Here is an 11,355-nt window from a genome sequence, read left to right as displayed (position 1 = left end):
GGACTTTACCAGTTCAAAGTACTACCTTTTGGACTTACCAACTCCCCAGCAGTTTTTAATCGTGCCATGCGTCAAGTTCTGCGCGGCATCCATGGAGTGGAAGCTTTTGTGGACGATATACTCATCCACTCTTCTACCTTCGAGGAACATCTGGAGATCCTGGAGAAGGTACTTAAGAGACTTAGTTCAGTGAATATGACAGTCAAGCCGTCTAAATGCGAACTTTTCCAACAGGAAGTACAGTTCCTGGGACATACCTTAGGCAAAGGACGATGTGGATGCCAGGATAGCAAGATAATGAAGATCAAGAATGCATCTCGGCCGACCACGAAGAAACAGGTCCGATCGTTCTTGGGACTTGTGGGCTACTACCGCAGGTTCATTCCGAATTTTGCTGTCCTCGCCTTGCCACTCACTGAGCTTCTCAACAAGAATGCTCCTAACAAGTTGACATGGAGGCCTGAACAGGAGGAAGCGTTTACGACGCTTAAGAACCTCCTCTGCAAGGAGCCGATACTTCAACTACCGGGCTTCAACCAGCCTTTCATCCTCCGGACCGATGCGTCCCAAGAAGGCATTGGAGCTATCCTGATGCAAGAAAGGGATGGGGATATTTTTCCTGTTAGTTATCATAGTAGGAAGCTGAAGCCAGCGGAGTTGAACTATAGTACGGTGGAAAAGGAGTTGCTTGCAGTTGTAGAGGGCATCAAAAAGTATTATTATTTCCTCTACGGAGATAAATTTATTTTAGAGACTGATCACTTGCCTCTTTCGAGCCTTAGGACCTCCAAGAACGCCAACGCCCGAATCATGAGGTGGGCATTGTACCTCCAGCAGTTCAACGTGGTCATCCGGTACATCAAAGGAAGTTCAAATGTTGGAGCTGACCTGATGTCCCGACTGCTCGAGAAAGACGTAAAAGTGTAGTAATTGTACTTTTATAGAATATTATAGTTGTGCAGTTAGATTTCAATTCAATTACATATCAGTGTCTCTATGTAATTATTACTGGAGTAATTGGTTAGACATTGCGTGGAGCAATATCTTTTTGTGTGGGCGAGTGTCACAGATCACTAACTTGTGACTCGTAAAATTTGGCTGAATTATACATATACATAAACAGCTCATTAACTAATACATCAATTACAGTTTGAAGAAACTAAGTGGTTTGCGAGAGTATCACCAATTTGCGTAATTGAAGTTCGAAACTCTGAAGCATCAAACACCAAGACTTGGAAACTCTGAAGCTTCAAACCTCCGAAACTTCGAAACTCAAACTCCGAAGCGCGAAGAGTGGAGGAAGGGAGAATGACTAGAATGGACAGTCAAGAATCGACACAACTGGTGAAAGATTCTGACAGAAATAGACAGTGTAATCAGTGTATTTGCCCCCCCCAAAAAAAAAAGAAAAAAACAGGAGGCTGATGTTCGTGTGAGATCCCATGAACAATGCTATGTGTTATTAATGTAATTTAAATACTTTTATTAACAGGTTCAGAATGTCACAATTTTTAAAATTGTGACACCCAGCTCGTTGTCTCCCTTCCCATTTTTCTCACGTCCGATTTCTCACCACTACGGCCCTTCATTCCCTATACTCGGGGGAATTACCAGAGTCCTTAAGACTTCTAGTAGCTACATCCTGTCCTTTCTCCTCCTCGTTATCCTCTTCAACTGTCATGCCATTTTTGACAATCAATTTCAGTGCCTTAACGAAGGGAGAGACTTCTAATTATCTAGAAACACCCCCCCCCCTTTTGATTTGTGTTCTCAGAGCCAAGCTCAACGGTTTTCGCGCCCAAACAAAGCGCCCAAACACACCCCCTTCCCCCCCCCCCTGCGCGCTGCCACATATTTGTTTTAAGCTAGGCAATTGGAATAATTAGGATTGTGTCTAACACGCTCGTGAACAGTGTCTACCTCAAGGAACACTTGGAACTGTGTCACCCTCGCGCATGAACATTATTCGTAGTACCCTTCGCAACTAGGGACGGAGACATAGAACTATTGGCAACGTCGGAAGCCGGCTAGCGGGCATCACGACCTCACATGCCGCGAGACATAGGTCAGTCTATCCATTAAGGTCAATCAGGGAGGTTCGGGCCGCTCACGTCCTGGAGAGCCCAATCGCGCCCTATCCTCCCTCATGTGGTTATTAAGGATTTACATCCTTAAGTGAGCGCTCACGCACTGTGGACTTTCAAGGAGTAATAGCGGGTCAAATCCCCCTCCGAAACTTATCAGGTGGAGTGCTGTGTGTGACATCCCGACCATCATAGTGACTAGAGGCATCCAGCCTCCAGTGAACAAAACATTCGTGTATCAAGGGGTCACGTACGTATCTGTACCCCTTTCCTCGGGACACTGACCTGAAAGGAACAGGATAGCGTACACAAGAAGCCCCCTACGTGTTCAATCCCGCTCCCCCTCCACGAGGCTAATCACAAAGGATGACCCGGGTTCCTGCCGTGATCGACAACAACGATATCCTTCAATAGCAAAAGCATCCTGTCAGAACGAGGAACAGTACCCCATGGAAGTCATCCCCTCACCCAGCAGAGACCCTCTAAGGATAATAGCAAGTAACAAAGAATATTTAATGGATAGGACCCCTAGATAGGCGCGCAGGGAGATAGGATAGATAGGATGTATGTGTGAATCCAACTGTTAAAACCCTTATTTAATGTCAAGTAGCATATTTTTAGTGTTTAATTATTCAATTCATTAAAACTCACAATAGGAGTTCTGGGTTTCATTAGCCTAGGACGGTTCACTTAATGAGTTGTCCCATCATACCCCTCCCCCCTCTTTGATTTACTCTCACGCTTGCCTTGGAGGGAAGGCGAGTGGTCCCGAGATGTGATACAAATCGCCTGGACTTCGGTTCCCCAACTGCAGCTATCTTCCCCCTCCCTTCATCAATCACTTAAGGTACGTGTTACCCACACCACCTCATCTACCACCTTCTTCCACTGTCCAGGAATTTGCATCACAGAAGTTCATACACGTTTTTGTTTGTATTTCTGTTTTTGAAGCTACTTCTATTTTTTATTACTTCCATGAGTCCATGTGCACTAACACTACACACGGATCCTACAATAATTTCTGTCTATGCGAGAGTATACGCGTGCCAGTGCCTTATCACTGACAAGCACAAGCGTGTAACAATATAAAACGAATATTTATTCTATCATATATGTCTAAAATACAGAAAAATCTGAAAAACCTTATTAAGTATACTCCAGACTTCTGATACATCAGACTACTCAGAGGAAGGAATTCAGGTTAGCCCCCCCCCCCCCCCAAATTCTTATCCTGGATCCGCCACTGCTTATAAATATTTTATTTTGTGTGTAAATTGTTTAGGTTATTTTGGTTTACTATAGTGGCTTTATGCAGGTTGTGATAAACTAGTACACTAATATCAAATGAACTATAGTTTTTGTTCTGAACATTGTCGACATTTTTACAGCCGAAAGTGCTCAGTGCGGCGGAAGAGTGGTTTGTTTGAACGTATTTTTTTCTTTTCTATTTTTGTAAATACACTGCGCCCCCATAAGCTGGAAGCCAAGAATAAGAGAATGTTTTTTCCACAACTCACTACAATTATCAGGTAAAGTAATCATGAATGTAGATGTTGCCGTTAGTTAAGTAATGACAAAAACCCCAAGCAATCAAATTTTTATTTTGGGTGACCGTTTACATCATTATCATATCGACTTCTATGGCGAGAGCGATGTGCCTTTTCATATTCGTTATTTTCGTATGTGAAATATAAGGGGAATGTTTGGATATTCATTTAATGAATAAATGAATATTTTCTGGTTTAGTTGTATCAATGTATACAAGAAAGTACTCTCAAATCGTGTGTACCATGAATACAGTGCGAATCCAAATATCGAATAATAACGCCTAGAAATGTAGTGAGAAATTAATTCAAATTAATTGGGTTGTTCTAGGTACTCAATGAGCGAAGGATTTCCCGTAATTGAATTAAATATTTTGGAGAAACCTAGTGTAAATATTCAAAGCAATGCAACTACTACGCAAGTTAATAGTTCGGGGAAAACTAGAACAATTATTATATTATAATCATAATGATGAAGCTATTGGATATCCTCACCTTCCCTTCACCTCCCTTCCTCCTACCCCTTCTCCCCGTCTTCAGCATACATGAACTCGTACACGATACGGGCATAGCTCCCCTTTCCATAAGATACAACCAGGTAAATGCATACGGATACATACATGCTTGCACGCATTCACACGTGAGCACAGACATGCACTCGTGCACGCGCATGAAGACGTACACATACACCCGCATGGGTTTGGACAAATACACGACTGCACGCATACACCTTAAAGTGACCTTTGGACACAGGTAAGCATATACGCGCGCGCGCGCGCACACACACACACACACACACACACACACACACACACACACACACACACACACACACACACACACACACACACACACACGGTGGCGCAGTTGGTAGAACGATGAACTACTAGCATGGTGGTGCGCGTAGTGCTTGGTTCGAATCCTGCCCAGGGCCGAAATTAATTTCGGTACAGCTGCGCTTCGGGTCGTTACTCTGACTCTCGTGGGCGGGGAGTTGGGTGTGTGTGTGTGTGAAAGGTCATAGCATTACCCATAGATCGGACCTACGAGCTCTGAGCTCTCTTCCAGGAGGGAAATAGCTGTCGATCACGAGTCGAACACGTGATCCAAAAGACCAAGTGAATACAAGTGAATACACACACACACATATCCTCGTGGCGCAGTGGTTAGAGTTCTCGCCTACCAATACGGAGGTCCGGTTTCGAATCTCACCCAGGGCTGAAATTATTTCAGTATCGCTTCGCTGCGGGTTGTTACTCCAACTCTTGTGGGCAAGGAGTTGGGTGTGTGTGTGCATATAAGGTCACAGTATTACCCATAGATCGGTCATACAAGCTCTGAGCTCTCATCCGGGAGGTTAATAACTGTCGATCACGAGTCCAACACATGATCCAAGACCGTGGTAAATGGTGAATCACACACAAACACACACACATGCAGTGGATAGAATTCCCGGCTGCCACTACGGTTGTCCGGGTTCGAATCCCGCCAGGCTGAAATAATTTCAGTATTGCTGTGCTGCGAGTCGTTACTCCAACTCGTGAGTGGGGAGTTGGGGTGTGTGTGCATGTAAGGTCATAGTATTACTCATAGGTTGGTCATATATGAGCTCTGAGCTCTCTTCTGGGAGGGAAATAGCTGTCAATCACAAGTCCAACATGTGATCCAAGACCATGGTGAATCACACATGCACACATATACATGCATGTACCTATAGGCACACACACACAAAATAACATGAACGCTGATGCATTATGGGAATATACATATATATATATATATATTAATTACATTCATAAATATCAAAACCAAAAAATTTACTACTACTGGACAACATTGTGCAGCAAATTTTCCTACCAAGTTGAGGGAATGGGCAAACCATGGAATATATTGACAAATGTACCCCTTTCCTTAGTGATGGCCTGTAGTCCATTGTATTTACCACTCATGTTACTTGCATTGTCATAACTCTGGCATCTACCATCTTCAGAGCCCTTACATGCCTAAGTGCCACCCCAGGGGCAAAGTTCTCAGTGATGCCCCCCCCCTTCCCATCTCCCCCATTCCTTACTGCCTATTATAGCTATTGGCTTGTGAAATAACTAAACAGATTTTAAAATTGTTATTTGTCCCTGTTGCAGAAAAGACAAGGAAAAATATTTCATGTTGATTCTCATGCAAAATTCGTATATTATGGTAAAATATTCAGGGCTCCTCAGACTTTTTTTATTGTATTTTGTCAGCTTTATGGGCGGCATGTCCAGACAAGAATTGGCGCCCCCAGGCATATGCCGGCCCCCAGCCCCCCATGTGAGGGCCCTGACCATCTTCGATGTTGATTTCCCTTTCTGTAAAGAAATCTAGTAAACTGTCAGTAAGATTTGCAGAACTAGGTCCTTCCATCTCGAAAAAAAAAAATTATAGGTATTTCTACTGATCCAGAAGGCAACATGTATTGCACAATCGAAGTAAGTTGGTCAATGTGTGCTAAATCTGGTGTTGAATCCAGTGAAACTGAATAATACATGCACTTTTTAATTTCATAGATTATTTGGTCAAGTATCTTGGTCCCGATCAGACTAATAAACTCCACACACACATCTTTGAACAGATATGAAGGATGGACTTTTATTTGTTCCCATGAGCATTTGTGCTCAGATAGAAATGGGTCAAACTTGGCCAGCAGTTATAACAGTCCAAAGAAAGGGAGACCTTGTTCTGATGAAAACTTTAAAACTTCTACAACACAATCAACTGCTTTTCACCAGTACTGATGTTCATTTTCCATCTGTTTGACAAGTACAGCATCAACACTTTCACCCTTCTTCTTCTGAGCTAACAAGGCAGCAATAGCTTTCTTGTGCACAGTACTTTCTTTGTGTCAAATCAGTCCAGTGTTAGCATTCTTGCAATTATCAAAATCTTCCTCTGCAAGCTTAGAAGGGAACTCTGGGCTCAACTGCATGGAAAGCAAAATAGGGGGCCTTGGCTTGGTGAGTAACAGAGCCAACATCTTTCTTTTATACAATTTATAAGTTTGTGACAGAGAGGGGGCGTCGCCGAATTTATGAAGTGGATGTGCTGTGTCTTGCGACTGCTTCTGACCCAGGGTAGTGGACAGGATGCAGGGATGACCCATCATCCAGGAGGTGCCAAGATAAGAGGGAGGGAGAGAGGTGGAGGGGAGTGGAATATATAGGAAATGGAATGGGTGGGAGTGTTTTCTATGACTTTTTCTTTTTGGCTAACCCCCCATGTAAGGAGGAAAAAGCCTTTGGTATATGTATGTATATGTAAGTTTGTGAACCCTGTTAAAGTAACTTTTCTTATAAAATCTTGTTTTATTTTCACTTTTGTATTGTCTTTTGGAGGAAATAAACTCAAAGTATTTATTTTGACAGTCCTAGTTTCCTTTAGCATTCCAGTATTCTTTCAGAACCTCATCAAATTTTGGTGGCCACTTTCCTAGATAAGTGGAAAAAACTGTTTTTGTCCTCCACATCTTTTGACACTGGTGTTAAATCTATTGTTTCTATATTTTGGTATTCTCTATTGTGTGCCACTGTTTTGGCTTCTTCCAAATGGTCAGGCTTGAAACTGTTATCCTCATCATACTTGGGTGGTTTCTTGACCTCATCGTTCTACAACACTTTCATCAACTTGTGTTAAAGGGTGGGAATGTCCACCTTCAGGTTCAGATGTGTCAGTGTCACTAGGTTTTATCTTGAAGAAAGTAGTTAACTTTGGACACGGCCACTATCTCCTTCAGTCTGTCCTCCTTAGTTGTTGTTGTTTTATATATATATATATATATATGCATAAATGTATATATATATATACATATATATACACACATATATACATATATATATATATATATATATACATTATATATATATATACATATATATGATGTAAGCGGAATAGGAAACACAGGAGTCTTAGTCTTGAGTTTATTCCTGACTAGTTTCGCAGGTATGCATACCTGCGAAACTAGTCAGGAATAAACTCAAGACTAAGACTCCTGTGTTTCCTATTCCGCTTACATCAATCTGTCAGAATGTCTCAACATACATATATATATATATATATATATATACACACAATTCCTATTAAATGTTAAAGCACAAGTGGCGTCAATTATTTTAAGAGAACATTTCTCTAACTCTCTGTATTTCCTTTTCTCTTCATATTTCAAACTCTGAAGGAAATAGTAAAAGGCTTCAGAATGTTGATTCATTTTACCGACAGCTGTTTCACCCATTACAGATGGTCATCTTCAGGGTAATACAATACATCAATACAAACATTGGTATATAAAGCCGAGTGAAAACGGAAGGGAGAGGTCACTCGTAAGGTGGGAATCTGTCTACCCTACCGAGACGGACAGGGTAACTGGGAGAGCTTCCCGATGTGGAATTACGTCCCGGAAGTCTGGACACAATCCCCATGTGGGTTTTTGTCCCGTAGTGACGGTCTGTATTTTCTATTGGAGGGGAGGACATAATCAGATGAAATCTGAACATTTAAGATAGGCTTTTGTAAAGCGATGCTCACTGCCTCAGCTCCAACTAAACTTCCATAATTGTTATCATGGTGGATGATTGTTGTATCCCTTATGAGATCTACTAGGGGCGGCTTTTTATCGTGGGCATCGACAAAATGTTGGTGGATGGCTCCGTTGTTACGGTGAGCCTGCAGTCGTCAAGGTCGTGAGGGTATGGCCGACGTAGCTAACATCGAGGGGCTTGCATGCCCCTTCAGAACATTTAAATTTATATACTATGCCGGTTTTAAGTTCCTTTGAACACTCGGGGACGGTGCTGCTTTTCATAACAAGGGAGGCAATCAGGTTGGGATGGCTAAAGACTTTCAGTGAGACTCTTTCGTAGGGCTCCTGAGGTGAAACACCTCTAGAGATAATCCCACGATGAGTATCGGCTTCCTGTCTGTAAGCAGTGCCAAAATCTAATGTGGTAAATCATTAGGGTTTTCTCTGCATTGTCAGCAGTGGTCTTGACTCGGGTGTGAAACTCTTCCATATTCTTTCTAATGACATCTTCTATGGTGTTACAAGAGAAGCCATTATTCGTTAACACCTGTCTAACGCGTTCAAGTTCTGTATGGACAGCTTTCCACGTGCTGCAATGGGAGAAAGCCCGCCTAACATAAGCACCAACTACAGACCTCTTATAAGAAAATTTGCAGCATTATCTGACAATATTTGGTCAGGTAAGCCAAAATTTGCAAATGTTTGCAACAACTTAAGGGGGTACGCGACACCTGGGGGGGTGAATTTGGTCAAGATATGGCATTTTTCAAAACTGTGTTCAAATGTTCGTATACCACTTAGAAATAAATCCCGACAAATAATTTTCCAGCCGCGCGCAATTTAAAGGTCCTGGATGAGGATTAAAGGGACAGATTTAAAGGCGCAACCCACACTAGAAGGAGGCGTGCCACTTAGTACCTTCAGGCGCAGCGAATAACGTTGAAATTTGATTGAATTTACACTCGCCCAGTGTATCAACGGCCAATACGATTGTGGAGGGGAAGGGAGGAAGGTGGAGGGAGAATATTTCGCCAACTTTGTGCGAAACTAAGCGTTAGTTACCGGCTAACTCTGAAAAGGGAAGTACGCATGTCTCATGAGCTCTCATTGCAATCTATTACTTTAGCTAGTACATATTACTCTTTAGTACAGTCATCATGGGTAGCAAAAAGAACAAAAGAACATCACAATGACAAAAAACAGCAGTTAAAGATGGCAAGCAGTCAAAGACGACTAAAGATATCACCACCTCTCACTCCACCACCGCCCTCACCTGCACCTCTGTGACGGTGACAGAGGTAAAGGACAACATTAGACTAAACAATTCAAAGAGGAAGATTAAATCCAAAGAAGAAAGCAAGAGGAAAAAGATCAAGGCTATACAGGAAGAAGAAAGAAGAAGGGACATCATATGATGCTGGAGGGGGTGCCCTACCAACATAGATTGGCGAGGGGAATCTGATGAGGAAAGAGAAGGTGCCCACTACTGGAAAATGAACCTCTTTCCAATGATTTAGATACCCTGAAGACCCCCAGCAGAGAGGTTTCATATAAAGAAACCGCCAAAGGTGCAAAAAAGCAAATTATATGATGTTGTCGTCTGTGCGTCGTCACTACTGTGACATACTTATACTTTAGTTTTTCAGTATTTAAAGTACTTATAATTAAAATATGTTGATAATTTTTACTGTACTTACCTATTATATAATAAGAATTAAGCCATGAAAAAATCAGTCAAATTGGTGAAACTATAAGCAAGTTACAGATATATTCATATTTCAAGTTGCCATATCTCCGTTCGATATTTTTCTACTTTTTTTTAATCATAAAAAATCTAATATACATTAGATTTGAATGAAACTTACAGGGAATATTACTTTTAGTAATTGCTAGGGCCGATCGTTCGAATATTTTGAATAGAATGAAAGAATTCGGAGTAATAATGGAAACGAGCAAAAAAATTGTATTTTTCACGATTTTTGCCAGACATTAAAATTGAAATGCCTGTATGCAAAAGTATAAAGGAAATTGTTCAATTACTCAATGACCGGCCCTAGGTGTGCCTACTGACTAATCATAGCCAAAATATAAAACAAATTGGTCCACGTATTATGGTGCTGTGCACTTTTAAATGTTCCTACTGGTATACGTACATGTGTACATGTGTACATATGTACATGTGTACATACATCATTCTGCTTCACCTAAAATGTAAGCAATATGGATACCTATTTACCTGAGAAGTTTCAGCTCTTTACTCTAAATATTTTAGAAAATGACCTCCAGGTGTCGCGTACCCCCTTAATAGTAGCTTTTGAAGAAATGGTTTCAGTAACATGCACATCCATGAATTTGGAAAAAGAATCAACAATTACTAAAAAATATTGTCCATCTATAGGTCCTGCATAGTCGATGTGTAATCTTGACCATGGTATGCCCGAATCTGGCCAAGCAAGAGACTGAGATTGGGGCTGCTGGTGATTAGAAATAGAACAAATAGAACAACTTTTGGTAACTTTCAACAGATCTTGATCCAGCTTAGGCCACCATACCCATTTTCTTGCTTCAGCTTTCATCGCATTTACTCCATTATGACCCAAATGCAAATGATCCAACACCACTTTCCTTAATTCCGACGGAATTACCACTCTATTTCTGAACAACACAATTTCATCATGAAGGCTAAGATCATTTTTGATCTTGGAGTACTCTGAAACATTAGGTTTATTTTGCCAACCAAATTTAAGGTTATTTACAACATGTTTAAGAACTGGGTCCTTTCTGGTATACAGTTTGACTTTGTCCAAAACAATATCACTATATGCCATTACCTTGATTAAATTGACATATTCAACAGGTACACTAGATTCATTGTCCGAATCTACTATGGGTAATCTACTTAAAGTATCCGCAACATGATTTTCTCTGCCTGCTCTGAACACCAGATCAAAGTTAAACTGTGATAACAATATAGCCCAACGCTGCAATCTGGCATTGGCATGAATTGGAATTTGTTTCTGTTTACCAAATAAACCTAACAATGGTTTGTGATCAGTTTCTACAACAAATTCTCTTCCTAGTAAGAAATATTTCAATTTAACTACTCTATAAACCACCCATTTGCAGGTAAGCATTTTTTAAGTCCAGCTTGGAAAAGAGTTGTCCCTTTCCAACT

At 41.3% G+C, this 11,355-nt stretch overlaps 1 long non-coding RNA gene across 1 annotated transcript in view; it reads left to right on the top strand.

The window, feature by feature from the left end:
• The first annotated feature begins 3,401 nt into the window (after positions 1-3,401).
• LOC143023352 (uncharacterized) overlaps positions 3,402-11,355 on the top strand; it is a 282,074-nt gene continuing 274,120 nt past the window's right edge. Inside the window, exon 1 of the long non-coding RNA XR_012966178.1 lies at positions 3,402-3,613. This is a non-coding gene — a long non-coding RNA (uncharacterized LOC143023352). The remainder of the gene's footprint in view (positions 3,614-11,355) is intronic.

The sequence above is a fragment of the Oratosquilla oratoria genome, unplaced genomic scaffold (genome assembly GCF_046742065.1).
Source record: "Oratosquilla oratoria isolate Oo_2021 unplaced genomic scaffold, ASM4674206v1 SCAFFOLD47, whole genome shotgun sequence".
NCBI lineage: Eukaryota > Metazoa > Arthropoda > Malacostraca > Stomatopoda > Squillidae > Oratosquilla > Oratosquilla oratoria.
The sequence above is the reverse complement of the archived record's forward strand: the minus strand, read 5'-3'. Positions and strand labels throughout refer to the sequence as shown.